This window comes from Artemia sp. Qi Xiang Cuo, chromosome 11 (genome assembly GCF_049724085.1).
Source record: "Artemia sp. Qi Xiang Cuo chromosome 11, ASM4972408v1, whole genome shotgun sequence".
Classification (NCBI taxonomy): domain Eukaryota; kingdom Metazoa; phylum Arthropoda; class Branchiopoda; order Anostraca; family Artemiidae; genus Artemia; species Artemia sp. Qi Xiang Cuo.
Genome location: NC_142804.1, coordinates 49,479,035 through 49,501,342, shown reverse-complemented (window position 1 = coordinate 49,501,342; position 22,308 = coordinate 49,479,035). Strand labels below are relative to the sequence as shown.

The 22,308-nt window shown below is 35.9% G+C and overlaps 1 protein-coding gene across 4 annotated transcripts in view; it reads right to left on the bottom strand.

Annotated features, from left to right (window-relative positions):
- LOC148947082 (zwei Ig domain protein zig-8-like) overlaps positions 1 to 22,308 on the bottom strand; it is a 409,223-nt gene that overhangs the window by 67,779 nt on the left and 319,136 nt on the right. The gene's annotated exons all lie outside the window — the stretch shown is intronic.

The following is a 22,308-nucleotide window of genomic DNA, read 5'->3' as shown; positions in this document are numbered from 1 at the left end:
TGAATGTACGTCATGACTTCACGTGTACATTCTTAAAAAAAAACTGGTATGATATAAAGTAGTCAAACATGTTTTGAGGGCATGCACAAAATTATGTAACTCAACCATAGTGGTTTTTCGAGGCAAAATCCGTTTTTTACGAGCCAATCAGAGAGCGGAGGTTACTCCATATACGATAACTTGATTTGTGGTTTGGATTTGAATAAAAGGACTGATTTTCATAACGATTCATATTAGTATGAGAATTGAATTCAAAGAGAATAGTTTATTCGAGAGGATATTGGTGGAGATAAAATGAGTGGTGCATTTACATTATTGGAGATTCATGATGGAGCCGACAGCAGCAGCAACCATATACGAGTACCCAATGTGGCTGTGGAAATAACCACTGGTTGTAGAATATGCCTTGAATGGGACACTATGTATGCTAGATACGTGATATCATTAAGCAAGTTTAAACAGGAGGAGCAACTATGTTTTTCTGGAAAAGTGAATATTCTCCATATAAATAAACTTCAGACAGCATTAGATGTCCTTTCGAAATATATTGATGAGAACAAAATGCATCAGTGAATACTATTTTTGTAATCATCTTCAATAAAATTGTTTCTAAATCAAAGCTATTTTTCTTTCTGTAGTAGACTAGCGTATGTTTTTAGAGTAAAAAAAGAAATTCTGGTTAGTCTGTAGTTGGTTGTGAGAGAGTTAGGACTGTAAAAAATGGATAAATTTGAGAAAGAACGAATCATGAGGAATCTAGTGCTTATGGAAAAACGTTTGATTCTAGATAACGATTTTCTAAAGTTGTCTATTCAAAGGAAGATATTTTCTTGGGGAATGCTTGTCGATATAATGAAAAGTGATTCTTCATCATTAGACTATTGTATGAAGCTTCTACGTCGTGGTCCAAATGCATTTACACAATTTATTGATATATTGATCACGACACAGCAAAATGGTATTGTGGATAAGCTTTTAAACATTAGTTTAGAAATTTAGGACTTTTTTTTTCATGAGAAAGATGGTGCTCAAGGATGATTTACTCCTCTCTCTCTCTATCTCAGACAATTTTTGTTGTTGCTAGCTCAGTTTCATTGTGGCAGTGAGAGTGTCAACACAGGAAAAAAAATGTTCCATACATGTCCCCTAAGTATGTACACACTGGGCAGCTGGTCATCATCTGAGAATTGCACAATGATTGACGAGTATGATGAAAAGTGTAGATTATGCAACCCGTGTAAATTGCATAGAGGATATGCTGTACAAATTAAAGGTTGTAAATCCTGTCTTGAAGAGTTGTGTGACTCTCATCCTAGAGGGCACCTATGCTCCAATTGCCATTATGATAAATGTAATCAGTGGGAGAATACATATCCCAGTATGATTGGAAAGAATCCTAACCGTGATTTTAGTTTATTGCTACGAGATTGGTATTGTTTCAGTTTTAGATTGTTCTGGGAGGAGCCGGTTCAATGATTCAAATGCTGGAACAACAAAAGAATTTTGTTTCTACGTCATCGTTGTGAATACAGTAGGTATTATGATAATAAGCCCACTAATTTTTGTTTGGCTGTGACGGAATATGATTCGACACTTGAGAACACTGTTTGTGAAATTGCTTCAAATAAGCAAATTGAAACATGTGAATTCTATAGAATGAATGAGAATAGTATAATTGACTATACAAAGAGATATGACAAGAGTGAAGTTACACTGTACTGTAGAAAATGTGAGCCTGAAATTGCAGCGCATCAGGATCAGTACGCTGTGAATTTAGATAATCTAACTGCACTAGTTGTTGTCGACAAATACCTATACCTAGTAGAAGATGAAATCTAAAAAGTAGAAAAGTCGTTTTATCATGTATATAAATTTTTATTAATAAACAATTTCACATACATTTTTAGAACATTTTATTCGTAGGGCACTAAAATCAATATTAAATACGCTTGTAAGTATATTTTCCACTAGAAATTTGTTCAATCGAGGTAAGTCAACGTAGATGTTGAGAAACTGCTTGTAGGTGTAGCCACGACATCTGAACATGAAAAAGAGTAGTGCATGATAGCCATATGTCTTAGTCGTTAAATCTTGTACTCTTTATTGATTTTGAATAATAGTTTTCCCCCAGCTTTCAATAAAGTTGCTAAGGTATGGAGTGTAGATTTTACACGGTAGCCCAAGAAGATCAAAAAATTCAATATTCTTCGATGTTTGAAAGATGCATAGCCAATGGCCGGTCTTCAAACTCGATGGTTCAAGGTTCAAGGTTTAATTTTAAAATATCTGTACAAAACAGACATAAATACAGGGTAAACGCCGGAGACACAAGGTCGAATGACTGCTATTAACAATGATTAGGGTATTGTTAACACTTGGAATTTTTTCAATGAAGTCCGAAGGTATGCAATAGGACTGGTGCTGGGACATATATGGATCCATACTAAATACGTTGATTATTTGGTTTGTGTTATGGTGCTAAGTCTAGTAGAACACTGCCGTTGGGTGTGATTTCCCAATAGGTTTCAAATTGACTCAGTGATATTAGCGTGATACTCTCAGTCAAAGCATCAGCAAATGTACACTCTAAACGTACATTTCCCGTTCGTACTACGCTCAAATCCCGAGTACCCTACAAGTCCAAAACAATTACCCCATGATTTTTTGAAAACGTTGAGTCGGTTACTCAATTTTCAAATAGTCGAGAGTCATGATGCAGAGATTGCATGGTCTACTCATACAGACTTCTTTTGGATTTTTTGTCGAAAGATAGAGTGTATAGTGGAATACCATTCACTTTGCACACAAGGCTAGATCCACCGAAAAAATTAAAATCAGGGGGGATTCAGTCCAGGATCAAACAGCACTGCCACTCTTCACAAAGGCAAAAGCCAATTTTGATTGGATTTCTCCATTGATAAATGATAAATCGCTATACCTACGAGAGCCGGTGGCAATGTGACGTTGATTGGTGATCGTATGGGGGACAAGAAGTTTAATATTGTTACCATTGGCTCTTAGCTTTTCCACTGCCAATGCAACAAACCTCATAACTTGCTGTTTTCGGACGTGGAGAATTGCCGATGTGATAATGACATTGGCATCGGGTGCTGCAGGAAGTGTTTTTCTCAAAATAAAATTCGATGGGGCCAGCTGTAACTTTATGTCAATCTTGACATTGTGGGGTAGCCATTGGGATATTTTGAATATCTTATGATTTAATTTTCCAACCAGATGATACTCTTGGGTCACTGCAGTAGTCAACTCACCATCAGTATCAACACCTGATCGATATTCATAGCCCAATGATTGTCCTCTCAACTCCTTGTATGCCTTTGGAGTATGAAAGGGTTTGTCGTATAAACATCAGAGGTGGCTGATTTGATTGGGAACTGAAATTTATATTTACCTTTTTAAGAGTCATCAAAAGTGATCGATGGGCAGACCCCCCCCCCCCAAACTCTTCCCCAAATACATCCGGTCCAAATTTTAGATTGCCATTTTCTTCAAAATAGTCCAACGATCATATGCCAAAACTTTGGGGTCAACATATCCCCCCCTCAAAACCTGGGGGAAGGGTAGTAACTTATGCCCCGGGGGCATTTAAGGTTTTTACTGAAAAGAAGGTCATATCAACTTCGGAGGGGACTCAAATGATAAGAAATTGAAAGTTCTATAAAAGTTAAAAGTGATTCGATGGCAACTAGCGTCCCCCTCCCCAACTCCAAGGCCATAAGGATCCATTTTTTTCAGAGGCACTTTCTATAGAAGGGACGGTCGTATAAACTTAATAGGGGGCTCATTCGATTGGAAATCGGAAGTTATAATGCCCTTTTCATTAGTTAAAAGTGATCGGAGTGCAAATAGGCCCCACGGCTTTTTTTACCAAATGCATTCGATAAAAATTTTAAGCCTAGTTCAAGGATTAGATAATGAAAACTCAGGGGTAGACATAACACCCAAGGATCCAGGGGCAGGCGTTGTAAGTTAGGCCCTGGGGCATAAGTAGAGTGTATATATGGAATTTGCACAGACGTATAGGAATCCCCATGCTATTTGCGGAGACGTATACACCTTTTCAAAGAGAGTAAGTACCCCCCTTACATGGCCTTATACTTTGCACAGACGTATAGGAATCCCCGTGCTATTTGCAGAGACGTATACACCTTTTCAAAGAGAGTGAGTATCCTCTCACACCAATGTTCCTTGGTATCGTCCTTCATATTTCGTATAAAATGCTCATGCCTTACGATTAAATTTTCATAATGTATTAACATATCATGGATAGCACATTTGATATTATTGACATCGAAGCTATGGATACATTGATTTATACTGTGAGTTAAGTTTACTAAATTTTCTTAATTTATTTCCAAATAAAATCATGTTACCACCCCTCCAGTAAATTCAAATTTAGGGGCATATCCCCACCCCCTCCCCCCCCCAAAACAAACGCTACAATATGATGATTATAGTCGATAGAAAACGTAAATACGCTCTTCTTTCCATTACGTAAACCCCATCTCCCTACCCCTCTGTTTACAAGTTTAATTCATTACGAATGCATCTTTTTGTTCAAAATCTCCTTTTCTTGTTAATGTTTGTAAAATGTGCTTTGCTTTCGGGTCTCAATAAAACCACCTGTGTTTAACCTTTTTACAAGAGGGTGATTTTCATAAGACAAAAATTTCACACGCTTCTCTTATCGCATTGATTAATGCCACATGTGTTTGTGATTCAAGAAACTTTGAAAAATAGATTGTTTTTTGGCCAAATTAGACGAGATATTCTATTTGATGAAAGTAAATGGGTTTCATAGATTATTAAGAGGCTTTTATAAAAATATAAGGCAGGGCAATGTATCAATTCTAACACCTTCGTTGTAAGGTGAAAAACAAACTATTTCGCCCCATGAAAAGTAAGGGGGAGGGGGATTCTTTGTGCAGACACGTATACCCTTTCACAAGAAAACTAATGTGGTCATTCCGACACGCAACACTGAGGTTTAGTGTTTGGTTAGCTGTTAATTATAACATATTTATGGCGGACTATTTTTAGATCTATATTTTAAATCATTGTATTGGATTTGATGCAGCGGGGGGGGGGGGGGGGGGTACTACTTTTTTCTTTTGTAAAAAGGGGAATCGTTTTTTACATACTAAATTTTGTATTCTTTTTAAGGACGATTTTGAAGAGTCCGTACCTCCCCCTCAAAAGAGAGCTCAGGCTAATGGAGATAGTCCAATGCAACAACTGGAGATAGCTGAGCCATCCAGGGCCACGCGAATACAGTCTGGTCAAAAACCGAGAAGAGAATGGGTGGCTGCTCACAGGATGGTGAACCCCGCTGGCTCATCTGTACAAGCCAGTGACATCGCCGCCGCATCTATGCAAGAAACGGACGTCACCACCCTTCATGCTTTGCCAGGGGCTTCAGGCCTACAAGTGCAGTCTGAATTTGGAAATGTATGTATTTTTACCTAATGTACTTTACGTTATTGCTTTTACAAATAGTAGATTTGTAAACGAGTAGATTTGTAGGAAAAGAAATCTTATCGCTATTTTTTATGGATGGCTAGATTTGTAGGAAAAAAAAGAGTCAGTTTTTTTAATGAGCTATTAAGACAATTATTGAGTTGATTTTTTTTTTACCGCATTTTATTGCTATTAGTCAAACGTTGCGATGTGTGTGCGTGTGTGTGCGCATGTGTGTGTGTGTGAACGTGTGTGCGCATACGTAAGTGTGTGTGTGTGTGCGTGTGCGTATGTATGTGTGCACGTATGTGCGAATGTATGTGAGCGTGAACGTGTGTGTGTGTGCGCGTGTGTGCGCATGTGTGTGAGCGTGTACGTATGTGTGTGTGTGTGTGCGTGTGTGCTATTAACAAAATTTGTAATTTATTATGCATTTGTTTTGTAAATAATGCTATAAGCAAAAATTTGTAATTTATTATGCATTTGTTTGATAAATACGAATCCAATTAAGAAAAAAAAACATTAAACGAGTAGATTTGTAAGAAAAGGAATCTGATCGCTATTTTTGTAAATAATACTATAAGCGAAAATTTGTAATTTATTATGCATTTTTTTGATAAATATGAATCCAATTAAGAAAAAAAACAATATTAAACGAGTAGATTTGTAGGAAAAGGAATCTGATCGCTATTTTTTATGAATGGCTAGATTTATAGGAAAAAAGAGTCAGTTTTTTTAATGAGCTATTAAGACAATTATTGAGTTGATTTTTTTTTACTGTATTTTATTGCTATTAGTCAAACGTTGTGATGTGTGTGCGCGTGTGTGCGCATGTGTGTGTGTATGTGTGAGCGTGAACGTGTGTGTGCGCATGTGTGTGTGTGAGTGTGTGTGTGCTATAACAAAATTTGCAATTTATTATGCATTTGTTTTATAAATAATGCTATAAAAAAAATTTAATTTATTATGCATTTGTTTGATAAATACGAATCCAATTAAGAAAAAAAAACATTTGTTTGATAAATAATATGAATACAAATTCAACTAAGAAAAAAAACAGTGTGCTATAATTGTGATAAAACTTTCCTCAAAGAAAAAAACCTCAATCTATTCATTTTTTTAGTTTCAGGGGGAAGCTACGAAAACAACTGCCTTCCCTGGCCCAAGACTTCAAAATATCATGGGCAATTGTCCCCTCTCGCCAGATGATGTTAGTGAAGGTACGTCATATAGTACCCCCCTGGATTTTCAATTTACAACTGAAGAAATGGACAGCTTTATGCAAATTGTTGGATCTAATGTTTCCGGGGACATTTTTGACGATGACTTTAGTTTTTAGTGAATTGGGTCCTGTGCAAATAGGTGCAGGACATGAAAATAACTTCACGTCCCCGGAGCTAGGTGAATTTAATTTGTTGGAATCTGCTCTAGGTCACTTGCAAACACATAGGGTAGATTTTAATCCCCCCGAGGAAAACCTGGTAGACGGGTGTTTCATTTTAACATATCCTGTAAATTTTCTTCATACCTACGTTGACCGAATTCGAGCACTTATTGAGATTCAGATTCAGAAATGGGAGGGTCAAGGGGGGATTAAAGCATCAGTAAATCGAAAAGTTTATTTACAAAAGGGAACATCTGGGGATATTTAGTTGACGGGGGTGTCATTTTAACAGACCCTGTAAATGTTCTTCATACATACATCGACAGAATTCGAGCACTTATTGAGATTCAGATTCAGAAATGGGAGGGTCAAGGGGGGATTAAAGCATCAGTAAATCGAAAAGTTTATTTACAAAAGGGAACATCTGGGGATATTTTTTATTTTCATTTTTCATCTGGCAATCAAACTTTTTACCCTGGTCTGCGTGAATTTGAGGACAACTTTTTTAACTGGGTAAATAAATTAATATTGACTTTGGACACGTTTAACGAGAGGGGAAGTGGGTCCACAATTTTATAAATTGAACACATGTATCTGAATCTCAGTAGATTTAAAAAAAACTTTATTTTAAGAGGGGCGGGGGCTAGTCGACGAATAAAATGCCACCCAGATTTGTCGGCTACAGGGGGAGTTCAGGGTTTCGATTTTCAAACGGGGCTGCAATGCTTTAAATATATATTTTTAGCAGCAGCCCATAAAACATTAAAAAAAGATTCATCAATGAAAAATCTCGACGGACATCTGAGCGAACATTCTCGGATCACATGGGGCATTGCAAAATTCATTGGAATCAAAGAATTGAAATGCCGGCAGAAGGCAAAGATACTTTACAATTTAAAAATTTCCAAAATTCCCTGCTACAAGTTGATAAAGTGTCTTTGGACTGTGAATCAAGACTAGTGGAGGTATCAGACCCATCAAGGCCAAATATAGTCAAGGAACACAAACTAGTTGCGTGTTCCTATGCGCATGCCCGTCGCGATTCCAACAATAAAATACAGTTGGAAGAGTTTTTTTTGGCTATGGATGAGGAGGGTAGTATGGAAACCCTTGGATACACAATACAGATACTTTATTCAAGAAATTATGAAAAAATCGCAAGTAAGTAACAAACTTTTTCTTGAATTCCCCATTTGGATGCACAATGCAGAAATTTAATTCAAGAAATTATGAAAAAAAATGTAAGTAAGTAAGTACACTTTATCAACTTGTAGCAGGGAATTTTTGAAATTTTTAAATTGTAAAGTGTCTTTGCCTTCTTCCGGCATTTCAATTCTTTGATTCCAATGAATTTTGCAATGCCTCATGTGATCCGAGAATGTTCACTCAGATCTCCGTCGAGATTTTTCATTGATGAATCTTTTTTTAATGTTTTATGGGCTGCTGCTAAAAATGTATATTTAAAGCATTGCAGCCCCGTTTCAAAATCGAAACCCTGAACTCCCCCTGTAGCCGACAAATCTGGGTGGCAATATATTCGTCGTCTACCCGCCCCCCTTAAAATAAAGTTTTTTTAAATCTACTGAGATTCAGATCCATGTGTTCAATGTATGAAATGGTGGACCCACTTCCCCTCTCGTTAAACGTTTCCAAAGTCAATATTAATTTATTTACCCAGTTAAAAAAGTTTTCCTCAAATTCTCTTAGACCAGGGTAAAAAGTTTGTTTGCCAGTTGAAAAATGAAAATAAAAAATGTCCCCAGATGTCCCCTTTTGTAAATAAACTTTTTGATTTACTGATGCTTTAATCCCCCCTTGACCCTCCCATTTCTGAATCTGAATCTCACTAAGTGCTCGAATTCTGTCGATGTATGTATGAAGAACATTTACAGGGTCTGTTAAAATGACACCCCCGTCAACTAAGTTTTCTTCGGGGGGGATTAAAATCTAGTCTATGTGTTTGCAAGTGACCTAGAGCAGATTCCAACAAATTAAATTCACGTAGTTCCGGTGACGCGATGCTATTTTCATGTCCTGCACCTATTTGCACAGGACCCAATTCACTAAAAAGTAAAGTCATCGTCAAAAATGTCCCCGGAAACATTAGATCCAACAATTTGCATAAGGCTGTCCATTTCTTCAGTTGTATATTGAAAATCCAGGGGGGTACTAAATGACGTACCTTCACTAACATCATCCGGCGAGAGGAGACAATTGCCCATGATATTTTGAAGTCTTGGGCCAGGGAAGGCAGTTGTTTTCGTGCTTCCCCCTGAAACTAAAAAAATGAATGGATTGAGGTTTTTTTCTTTGAGGAAAGTTTCATCACAATTATAGCACACTATTTTTTTTTATTAGTTGGATTTGTATTCATATTATTTATCAAAAAAATGTTTTTTTTTCTTAATTGGATTCGTATTTATCAAACAAATGCATAATAAATTACAATTTTTTTTATAGCATTATTTATAAAACAAATGTATAATAAATTGCAATTTTTTTTAATAGCACACACACTCACACACACACATGTGCAAACACACGTTCACGCTCACACATACACACACACACATGCGCACAAACGCGCACACACATCGCAACGTTTGACTAATAGTAATAAAATACGTTAAAAAAAAAATCAACTCAATAATTGTCTTAATAGCTCATTAAAAAAAAACTGACTCTTTTTTCTTACAAATCTAGCCATTCATAAAAAATAGCGATCAGATTCCTTTTCCTACAAATCTACTCGTTTAATGTTTTTTTTTCTTAATTGGATTCGTATTTATCAAACAAATGCATAATAAATTACAAATTTTTGCTTATAGCATTATTTACAAAATAAATGCATAATAAATTACAAATTTTGTTAATATCACACACTCACACACACACACATACGTACACGCTCACACACAAGCGCACACACGCGGACACACACACACGTACACGCTCACACACACACGTACACGCTCACACACATTCGCACATACGCGCACACATACATACGCACACGCACACACACACACACTGACGTATTCGCGCACACACTCACTCACACACATGCGCACACACGCACACACACATCGCAACGTTTACCTATTAGCAATAAAATACGGTAAAAAAAATCAACTCAATAATTGTCTTAATAGATCATTAAAAAAAACTGACTCTTTTTTTTCCTACAAATCTAGCCATCCATAGAAAATAGCGATCAGATTCCTTTTCCTACAAATCTACTCGTTTACAAATCTACTATTTGTAATAGCAATAACGCAAAGTACATTAGGTAAAAATACGTACATTTCCAAATTCAGACTGCACTTGTATGCCTGAAGCCCCTGGCAAAGCATGAAGGGTGGTGACGTCCGTTTCTTGCATAGATGCGGCGGCGATGTCACTGGCTTGTACAGATGAGCCAGCGGGGTTCACCATCCTGTGAGCAGCCACCCATTCTCTTTTCGGTTTTTGACCAGACTGTATTCGCGTGGCCCTGGATGGATCAGCTATCTCCAGTTGTTGCATTGGACTATCGCCATTAGCCTTAGCTCTCTTTTGAGGGGGAGGTACGGAGTCTTCGAAATTGTCCTTAAAAAGAAGACAAAATTTAATATGGAAAAAACCATTCCCCTTTTTACTGAAGAAAAAATTAGTTCCCCGCCCCCCCACTGCATCAAATCCAATACAATGATTTAAAATATAGATCTAAAAATAGTCCGCCATAAATATGATATAATTAAAAGCTAACCAAACACTAAACTTCAGTGTTGCGTGTCAGATTGAGCACATTAGTTTTCTTGTCAAAGGGTATACGTGTCTGTACAAAGAATCCCCCCTCCCCCCTTTCTTTTAAGGCGGAGAAATAGTTTATTTTTCACCTTCCAAAGAAGGTGTTAGAATTGATAAATTGCCCCTTCCCTGCCGTATATTTTTATAAAAGCCTCTTAATAATCTATGAAACCCATTTACTTTCATCAAATAGAATATCTCGTCTAATTTGGCCAAAAAACAATCTATTTTTCAAAGTTTCTTGAATCACAAACACATGTGGCATTAATCAATGCGTTAAACAAAGCGTGTGAAATTTTTGTCTTATGAAAATCAACCTTTTGTAAAAAGGTTAAACACAGGTGGTTTTATTTAGATCAGAAAGCAAAGCACATTTTACAAACATTAACAAGAAAAGGACATTTTGAACAAAAAGATCTGTTCGTAATGAATTAATTAAACTTGTAAACAGAGGGGAGGGAAGATGGGGTTTACGTAATGGAAAGAAGAGCGTATTTTACGTTTTCTAGCGACTATAATCATCATATTGTAGAGTTTGTATTGCTGGGGGGAGGGGATGGGGATATGCCCCTAAATTTGAATTTACTGGAGGGGTGGTAAAATGATTTTATTTGGAAATAAATTAAGAAAATTTAGTAGACTTAACTCACAGTATAAATCAATGTATCCATAGCTTCGATGTCAATAATATGAAATGTGCTATCCATGATATGTTAATACATTATGAAAATTTAATCGTAAGGCATGAGCATTTTATACGAAATATGCAGGACGATACCAAGGAACATTGGTGTGAGAGGATATTCACTCTCTTTGAAAAGGTGTATACGTCTCCGCAAATAGCACGGGGATTCCTATACGTCTGTGAAAAGTATAAGGCCATGTGAGGGGGGTACTTACTCTCTTTGAAAAGGTGTATAAGTCTCCGCAAATAGCATGGAGATTCCTATACGTCTGTGCTAATTCCATATGTACACTCTACTTATGCCCCAGGGCCTAAATTACAACGCCTGCCCCTGGGTCCTTGGGGGCTATGTCTACCCCTGAGTTTTTATTATCTAATCCTTGAACTAGGCTTAAAATTTTTATCGAATGCATTTGGGAAAAAAAGCCGTGGGGCCTATTTGCACTCCGATCACTTTTAACTACTGAAAAGGGCACTATAACTTCCGATTTCCAATCGAATGAACCCTCTATTAAGTTTATACGACCGTCCCTTCTATATAAAGTGCCTTTGGAAAAAAAGGATCCTTATGGCCTTGGAGTTGGGGAGGGGGGCGCTAGTTGCCATCGGATCACTTTTAACTTTTATAGACCTTTCAATTTCTTATCATTTGAGTCCCCTCCAAAGTTTATACGACCTCCTTTTCAGTAAAAACCTTAAATGCCCCCAGGGAATAAGTTACTACCCTTCCCTCAGGTTTCGAGGGGGGGGGATATGTTGACCCCAAAGTTTTGGCATATGATCGTTGGACTATTTTGAAGAAAATGAGAATCTAAAAATTTGGACCGGATGTATTTGGGGAAGAGTTAGTTGGCGCGGGGCGGTTTGTGGGGGGTGTGTGGTACCCATCGATCACTTTTGATGACTCTTAAATAGGTAAATAAAAATTTCAGTTTCCAATCAAATCAGCCACCTCCTATGTTTATACGACAAACCCTTTCATACTCCAAAGGCATACAAGGAGTTGAGAGGACAATCATTGGGCTATGAATATCGATCAGTAGTTGATACTGATGGTGAGTTGACTACTGCAGTGACCCAAGAGTATCATCTGGTTGGAAAATTAAATCATGAGATATTCAATATATCCCAATGGTTACCCCCCAATGTCAAGATTGACATAAAGTTACAGCTGGCCCCATCGAATTTCATTTTGAGAAAAACACTTCCTGCAGCACCCGATGCAAATGTCATTATCACATCGGAAATTCTCCACGTCCAAAAAAAAAGGTTATGAGCTCTGTTGCATTGGCAGTGCAAAAACCAAGAGCCAATGGCAACAACATTAAACTTCTTGTCCCCCATACGATCACCAATCAACGTCACATTGCCACCGGCTCTCGTAGCTATACCGATTCATCATTTATCAATGGGGAAATCCCATCAAAATTGGCTTTAGCCTTTGTAAAGAGTGGCAGTGATGTTGGATCCTAGACTGCATGCCCCCTTGATTTTTTTTTTTTTGGTCTATTTAGCCTTTTTTAGAATGTTAATGGAATTCCAATTTACACTCTATTATTAGATAAAAAATCCTATAGAACTCTCTACAAGTTGACCATGCAATCCCTAGATCATGACTCTCAACTATTTGAAAATTGAATAACCGATTCAATGTTTTCAAAAAATCATGGGGTAATTGTTCTGGACTTGTCGGGGACTCAGGATATGAGCGTAATACGAACGGGGAATGTAGGTTTAGAGTGTACATTTGCTGATGCTTTGACTGAGAGTATCACGCTAATATCACTGAGTCAATTTGAAACCTATTGGGAAATCACACCCGACGGCAGTGTTCTACTAGACTTAGCACCATGAACACAAACCAAATAATCAACGTATTTAGTATGGATCCATACATGTCCCAGTAAAAGTCCTATTGCATACCTCCGGACTTCAATGAAAAAATTCTAAGTGTTAATAATACCCTTATCATTTTTAATAGCTGTCCATTAAGTTTGACAACCAAGCGTTGGCTTAACATCTTTCAACCAGGAAAGAATGTTGAATTTTTTGATTCCCTTGGCCTATTGCATTAACTATACTCACCAAACATCAGCAACCTTATTGAGAGCAGTGGAACAACCATTATTCAAAATCAATAAAGAGCACAGGATTTAACGACTAAGACATGTGGCTTTTATGCACTACTCTTTTTCATGTTCAGATGTCGTGGCTACACCTACAAGCAGTTTCTCGACATCTACTTTGACTTACATCGATTGAACAACTTTCTAGTGGAAAATATACTTACCAGCGTATTTAATATTGATTTTAGTGCCCTACGAATAAAATGTTCTAAAAATGTATGTGAAATTGTTTAATAATAAAAATTTATATACATGATAAAAAGACTTTTCTACTATTTAGATTTCATCTTATACTAGGTTTAGGTATTTTTCAACAAAAGCTAATGTAGGTAGGTTATCTGAATTCACAGTGTACTGATTCTGATGTACTGCAATGTCAGGGTCACATTTTCTACAGTAGAGTGTAACTTCACTCTTGTCATATCTCTTTGTATAGTCAATGATACTATTCTCATTCATTCTATAGAATTCACATGTTTCAATTTGCTTATTTGAAGCAATTTCACAAACAATGTCCTCAAGTGTCGAATCATATTCCGTCACAGCCAAATAAATATCAGTGGGCTTATAATCATAACACCCATTGTCTTCACAATGATGACGTAGAAACAATATTCTTTTGTTGTTCCAACAGTTGAATCGTTGACCCTGCTACTCCTCCCAGAACAATCTAAAACCACGACGATACCAATCTCATAGCAATAAACTAAAATCACGATTAGGATTCTTTCCAATCATACCGGGATATGTATTCTCCCACTGATTAAATTTATCATAATGGCAATTGGAGCATGGGTGCCCTCTAGGATGAGAGTCACACACCTCTTCAAGACAGGAATTACAACCTTTAATTTTTACACCATATCCTCTATTCACTTTACATGGGTTGCATAATCTACACTTTTCATGATACTCGTCAATCATTGGGCAATTCTTATATGATGACCAGCTGCCCAGTGTGTATATGGATAGGGGGCATATATGGAACATTTTTTTTTCATGTGCTGACACTCTCACTGTCACAATTAAACTGAGCTACCAAGAGCAAAAATTTTCTGAGATAGAGAGAGAGAGAGAGTAAATCATCCTTGAGCACCATCTTTCTCATAAAAAAAAGTCCTAAATTTCTAAACCAGTGTTTAAAAGCATATCCATAATATCATTTTTCTATGTCGTGATCAATATATCAAAAAATTGTGTAAATGCATTTGGACCACGACATAAAAGCTTCATACAGAAGTTTAATGATGGAGAATCACTTTTCATTATATCGACAAACTTCCCTCAAAAAAATATCTTCTTTTGAATAGACAACTCTAGAAAATTGTTATCTAGAATCAAACGTTTCTCCATAAGCACTAGATTCCCCATGATTCGCTCTTTCTCAAATCTATCCATTTTTTAGAGTCCTAACTCTCTCACAACCAACTACAGACTAACCAGAATTTCTTTTTGTACTCTAAAAATATACGCTAGTCTACTACAGAAAGAAAAATAGCTTTGATTTAGAAACAATTTTATTGAACATAATTACAAAAATTGTATTCACTTATGCATTTTGTTCTCATCAATATATTTCGATAGGACATCTAATGCTGACCAAAGTTTATTTATATGGAGAATATTCACTTTTCCAGCAAAACATAGTTGCTCCTCCTGTTTAAACTTGCTTAATGATATCATGTATCTAGAATACATAGTGTCCCATTCAAGGCATAGTCTACAGCCAGCGGTTATTTCCACAGCCACATTGGGTACTCGTATATCGTTGCTGCTGCTGTCGGCTCCATCATTAATCTCCAATAATGTAAATGCACCACTCATTTTATCTCCACTAATATCCTCTCAAATAAACTATTCTCTTTGAATTCAATTCTCTTACTAATATGAATTGTAATGAAAATCATTCCTTTTATTCAAATCCCAACCACAAATCAAGTTATCGTATATGGAGTAACCTCCGCTCTCTGATTGGCTCATAAAAAACGGATGTTGCCTCAAAAACTGGTATGGTTGAGTTACATAATTTTGTGCATGCCCTCAAAACATGTTTGACTACTTTATATCATACCAGTTTTTTTTTTAAGAATGTACACGTGAACTCATGACGTACATTCATTGTGCAATTGACAACAAAAACAGAAAAAAACCTGTTTTTGACCACATTATACACTGCCAAATAACTAGTCTGGAAATCTGTCTTGGAAAGCTGCCAGGGAACATAACCTGGGCAAATTCCATATGTACTCCCTACTCGTATCTACGGGCATTAGTTCTTATTCGTGTGTTTGCCGATATATTTAGCCAGTTGTTGAAAAGACCTAAGATATTTATAAAATTGTTTTTAAAATAACAGTTAGCCAAACACATATTCTTATTTAAAATGTCTTCCAAAATGCTCTGAAAAATTTGTCCAGCCGTCAGAAATAGTTGGAAACTGGGAATTTTTAATTTGTCGCAATTCTTAGCAAGAGGTTTTTCAATATCCTCTACATTGTCTTCATTTTTGTTAGTTTGACCTCGAGTTTGATCTTTTTTTCTTTTTTTTTTAGAGAGAGAGAGAAGGAAAGAGAGAGAGAGAGAGAGAGAGAGGGAGAGAGAGAGAAAAAAAAATTGTTTACAAATTTGATAAAAAAAACAATAACAATCAAACAGTACACGAAAAGTACAAGAACGTACACACGAAAAGTACACGAACGAGGAAAAGTTTCGAACAAAAAGAAAATAAGTTGAAAAATTTCCTAAAAGGATTTTTTTTATCTAGACAAACCATTTTTAAAATCTTATTTGGAAAGATATAATTTTTAAATAAAGTCTTAACTTGGTAATCCTGAAAGAAGTTAGATGACACATCAAAACCCTCATCAATGTTATATCAGAAAAGGATATCCATATCCTGTGCTGCAGTTAGATATTATTCTTCTTTTGTTCTATTTTCTTTTTCATCTTTGCCATAATTCTCTAACATGTCAACAAGTAGGAGTGGTAAATAGTTCTCAGACATATTATCCTGTCTTTGGCAGTTACTGTTATTAATGAACCATCGGAATGAAAGAAGATAGTACCTAAAGAAGATTTAAAGAGATAGTCCAAGAAGAAGATACGAAACAAACGAAGCTAAAAAAGACCGGTACTGGTGCATTATGCGGACATCGCTATATACTGTATCAAAGAAATCAGTCACGAAACCCGTCAAACTGTTATTTTATTAGCAGACAACGGGTGATTTACTTGATGAATTGATGGCAAAGCGTGGTTTTTCAAAATTTAAGCGATTGTTTTTTGGGGTTTAGTAGGGAGAAAGGTACCTAGGTTAGATTAGGTTACGTATTTAATATTTGCTATGCTTTACCCCCCTCCCTCTAATGTGGAAATATATTGCCTAAAGTTGTTTCTAAACTATTATATTTTCATCCTATTTTATTTCATTTCAATAGCATTAACCAAGCTTGACCTTCGTGGTGCCCGCATAATGCACCAGTACCGAAAGTCCTGATCATAATTATCATTATCAAATTTATTTTGTGGTAAAAAATATAAGAGAAATCCTTATAGCCGGTTAGCAGCCCAACACAGCTCATGTTTAGGTTGCTTAGACTTATGACAATATCCAAAATGCCCTCGAGAATTCTCACTGGACCAAAGGACAAAATGTGTCACTTCACGAAAATATAGGGAGGGAGAAATCCTGGGCGAGGCAAGTGTTTTTTAGTTATTGTTTAATGAAAATAAAAAGGGGCATTTTCAATGGAAGTCCCAAAAAAGGGGCCTTTTAAAATATAAGGGGGACGGATTAGTTCCCCCACATCCCAATTGGCACATCTGGTTTCGTATGTCCATTACCGAGCATGAATTTACTGCATAAATGAAAATTCTAAAAAGCCTTTTTTTGAAAAACCAAAAGAGGTATTTTTCAGTATCAGGGGGTATCTAATGAGGCAAAATTACCCTCCCCCTCCCCCAAATGGACGTATTTAGTTTTATATGTAAACTGCCGTGCTAGTTTTTACTACAGAAAACGTGTATTGAATTTGTTTCTAGCCTTTACTGGTAGGCAGTCTCTTATTCATAATCCTCCTCAGATTCCAAAGCTAATTAGAAATGTTATTATAAAACACTTTCGAAATTTAATTCTCCTCCTCATCCATCAAGGATTATGAGTTGGACTAAATTGAATTTCTTATTTATTTTAAAAATGACTAAAACTTTAGTTGTAGAAATAGGAGATGTTTGAATCTAACTTAAACATATTTTCTGCCTTCGGTTGCTATTTTGTTTCAGGATGCTTTGTTAACATGAATATTTATCTACAAGCTGAGCAAGGGCAATAATTCGTAGAAATCTAGGAGGGGGGGGGGCGAGAATTTTTTTCAGATACTTAAATACGGGATACGTATACTTATACGGATACTTATACTATAGATACTTATATTTTTAAAAATCTAGGACGGGGAAAATATTTAAACTTTTTTCGTTTTTTTAACGAAAATACCGGGAAAGGTAAATTTCAAAATCTAGGGGAGGGCAACCTCTATTTAAGGTGGATCAATTCAAAATTTATTATTTTTAGGTGACAATCCTGTTGTATTTTATGTCTTTGTTTATTTGTTCACGATACTATTTTTGTTGCTGAATACTTTCAACAAGAAAACTTATCGAAAAGACGAATTCAGCTACTACACCCTTTAATCTTTTCTGAAAAAAAAAATTCACTCACAAATTTAACGACAAATCATGATATTATTGGTAATGCTACGGATTTTACAATGCAGAAACTTACACAAAAACTTGTGCTGTTCCTACATCAAAACAGAGAATACCCATATTAGGATAGGAGCAACAAAAAATATGTTGTTGTTCTGTTCTTTTTTTTTTCGCAAAGACTAAAACGCTTTTTATTTCTTGTTTATTATGTATGATTCTAGGAGTAAGAACATTTATACACCAACCAAGTCCAGCTAAAACTAGATTCATTTTTTTTTGGAAAAGTGGTTCACTAATGCTGTGGCATACCAGTGGCATGCTGGAGTGGATCCAGGGGAAGGCCAACAGAGACCCAATTCCCCCCAAGATTTTTTCTGGAACCCTTATTTCATTTGCTTGGTTCTTTACTCTTTTTTATATGAACATGTCAATTTGGTCAATTATTGGTGCCCCTGTCGCATTACCAAAAACTTATCATAAATTAACCAAAAAAGGAGCAATCTAACTTTGGGGAATGTTAATAAAGCTTCTGCCGGTATAACAGACAAATTAGAAAGCTTTTCTTGGGAAACCTTTAAACTAGTATGAATCAACAGATTTCAAAATCTCAAACATCCAACAATTGTGTTTGTCGAAATTTTTAAATGAGTGTTAATCAGAACTATGTGGATAAAGGAAATAATGGCAGAATATAAATGGAATAGATACAAAACGAACGAACAAAAAGAGAAAAACGAAGAGCAGTTCACTGCATTGGAAGACCTGGTTTCAAAATGAAGTGAAAGTAGTATAGAATAAATTAAAAAAACAAACACCAAAAAGTTCCCAATAATAGAAATAGTAATATGAGTTTAAAATAAAAATAACAACCTAGAGAAATAATGCAAACCTATAATTCGAAGAAAAACCATAGTTTAAAGTCTAAAGAACCATAGTATCAGTAATACACTCCTAAAACATTAATTAGGTCTCTCATGGTTATCAGCGCGGTATCCGGGGAGGAAGGGCTACACGGTTAGAAACTTCTTTAGAAGTTTTTGCCCGACTTGTACAAATGTAGTAAATGTGCATGTATGCAAATTTTGGTGCTTTTTTTTCATTTTTTTTTATAGAGAGGATACTAAATCTAGAACTTCTTAAAAAGGACACTAGAACTTTTAAGTTTGTATCGAATTAGCTCCTTTAAATGTTTCAATGATAATTCTAGCTATTATTGAGCGGTGCTGCCTATGATACCGCTTATATGCCCTTTTGAAAACCTGATTGCATAGCCTACATTTTTTCGTTTAATTGGAACCCCCCCCTAAACGCTCCCTAAAAGTTTCACCTTAATACTCTAAGCGTCATTAGTTACAGTAACTGTATTGGCAGTATTAAAAGTATACAGATATTGCCGTCTGGCTAGTTGAAAATCCCCCACAACTTACTCGTAAAGGTCTAACTTAATAACATAAGTTGTTCTTGAGATTTGAATTTGTCACCTATTTGAAAGTCCAAATGCTCATAGTTTGTTTTGATTTAGTTCAACGTCCGCCTAAAAATATTCCTTATATTTTGTTACTGAAGACACTGTTATATGCTTTTTGATCTAATGGTTACAAAATAGCTACCTCAAAATTTCGATCGAATGTGTTTGGGGAAAAGAAGATTTCAGGGGGAAGGGGCTATTTTCCCTCCTTCACGTTTGATTCTCAAAATGGAACTAGAACTATACATTTCCAATCAAATGAGCTTCCTCTAAAGTTCACAAGACCATCCCTTCCATAAAACCTTACATGCCCCCGGGGTATAACCTCTGGGAGGGGGCAACTGCCCCTCCCAGACCTTGGTTTGCCCCCCAGACCTCAGTTCGTCTCTCCAGCTGAAATTTAGTTTCTTCCAAAATCTAGTCAAAACTAAGATTAGTTTTTTTTAGTACATTTTTACCTTTATAGCACTATAAATTGCCTTTAAAGTACTTTTATAGTACTAGATAGTACCTTTATGGTACTGAATGAGTTTTTTTGTATTTTTGCTACCGTTTTCACTTCATTTTGGAAAATTGGCTCTAACTTTGTCCCCCCCCCCCGGATTTTGACAAAATTACGCCACTGCATTGGACAACTCTCCAACGAAATCTTGCTCAAGCTCGTATGTTCAGGAAACAGCCTTTGTCTTTTGAAAGTCGATAAGTCCATCCTTGTTTGCTAATGGCTTAGAACGCATTATTTTGTAGCAGAGTTTAGATGTATAGGTCAAATTACTAATTCCAAGGATCGCCAGTCTTCATTATAAGCTGTAGCTTACTTTTATGGCATTACATGAATCAGTAATTGGACTTTTCGCTTCATTTTAGAGGTCGCACGTTTCACACCCTTCCGCCAGTCTCTTAGACTGTTTTTTTCTTTAGAGCTCAAATATTAATACCTCTTAACGTACAATATTTTTTACATTATAATAAAATTTATTAAATATCGGAATACAAGAACTATCAAACAGTTCGTGGTACCATTGAGTAACCCGGCTCAATGGTAACCGAAACTCTAAAAAACGAAATTTTTATACCAATAGATTCATCAAAAGAATCACTTTTTAATGCTGATTTCAAATATATAAGTTTCATCAAGTTTAGTGTTACCCATCAGAAGTTACGCACCTGAGAAAATTTGACTGATTTTAGAAAAAAGGGGCAAAGACCCCCTAAAGGTTATAGAACCTTAATGAAAACCACACTATCATATTCAGCGTATAAGAGAACCCTACTGTAGAGGTTTCAAGCACCTATCTACAAAAATGTGGAATTTTGCATTTTTTTGCCAGAAGAAAGATCACGGATGTGTGTTTATTTTTTTATTTTTTTTCCCCTAGGGATGATCGTATCAACCCAGTGGTCCTAGAATATCGTGGGGGGCTCATTCGAACAGAAATTAAAAGCTCTAGTGCCCTTTTTAAGTGACAAAAAAATTGAGGGCAACTAGGCCCCCTCCCACGATCATTTTATTCCCAAAGTCACCCGATCAAATTTTGAGATAGACATTTTGTTCAGCATGGTCGAGAATATGATAACTATGTCTTTTAGGATGACATATTTCCCCGAAGTCCCCAGGGGGAGGGCTGAAAGTTATGAACTTTACCCAATGTTAACATATAGTATTGGTTATTGGGAAGTATACAGACGTTTTCAGGGGGATTTTTTCTGGTAGGTGGAATCGGGGTTTATATGGGAGGATCTTTCCATGAAGGAAGTTTTCATGGGGAAAGGGACATTGCTATGAAGGGGGCGCCGGAGTTCCCATCATTAATAAAGAAAAAGATCAGAAATTAAATACAAATTTTTTTTTTGCTGAAAGTAAGGAGCAACATCAAAACTTAAAACTAACAGAAATTTTTAAGTAAATGATTGGATTCACCCTTTAGTCACTACTTCACTCTTTAAGTCAATGATTTTTTAGCAATTCCATAAAAACTATTTATTCGTCTTAAAGGCCTGTGTGATTAAGGGGTCATTTTTAATGAATTGGAACAAAAATCGAATTCGAGGCCGTAAAGGCCTCGCTCTTTACGCTAAAATTTTTATTGTTGAAAAAAATAGAGTTGTGAGACAGAGTCAAACTTTAGCGTAAAGAGCGAGGCGTTGAGGAGGGAACAGCCCCTTTCATATACATAATAATTTATATTCGTTTTAAGTTTTAATATTACTGCTTGCTTTAACTAAAAAAAACTTGTTTTTTTATTTAATTTATAAATGTTTTTTAATGAATGGAGGTTTTGCATTTGGCTCATCGTAAATGATTAATTTTAAAACGAAATTTGCATATTAATTTCACTTTTTTTGGTTAAGTGGCTTTCTCGAAAGTTGTTTAATTTTATTTACGTTTTTGTTAGTAAAAAATATGCATAACTTTCGAATTAACTTACGTAATGAACTTCTATATTCATATATTTTTAATACGTACATTAGGGGATTCTACGCCTAGTCAATACCTCGCTCTTTGCGCTAAAGTTTGAATTTTATTCCAATTCGTTAAAAATTGCCCCTTAATTACAAAGGCCGTTAATTAGAATAAATAGCTCTTATGAAAGTATTAAAAAAACTTTAGCGTAAAGAGCGAGGCATTGATTAGGGGGCAAACTCAGTCATATACGTCATAATTTCTGTTCGTTTT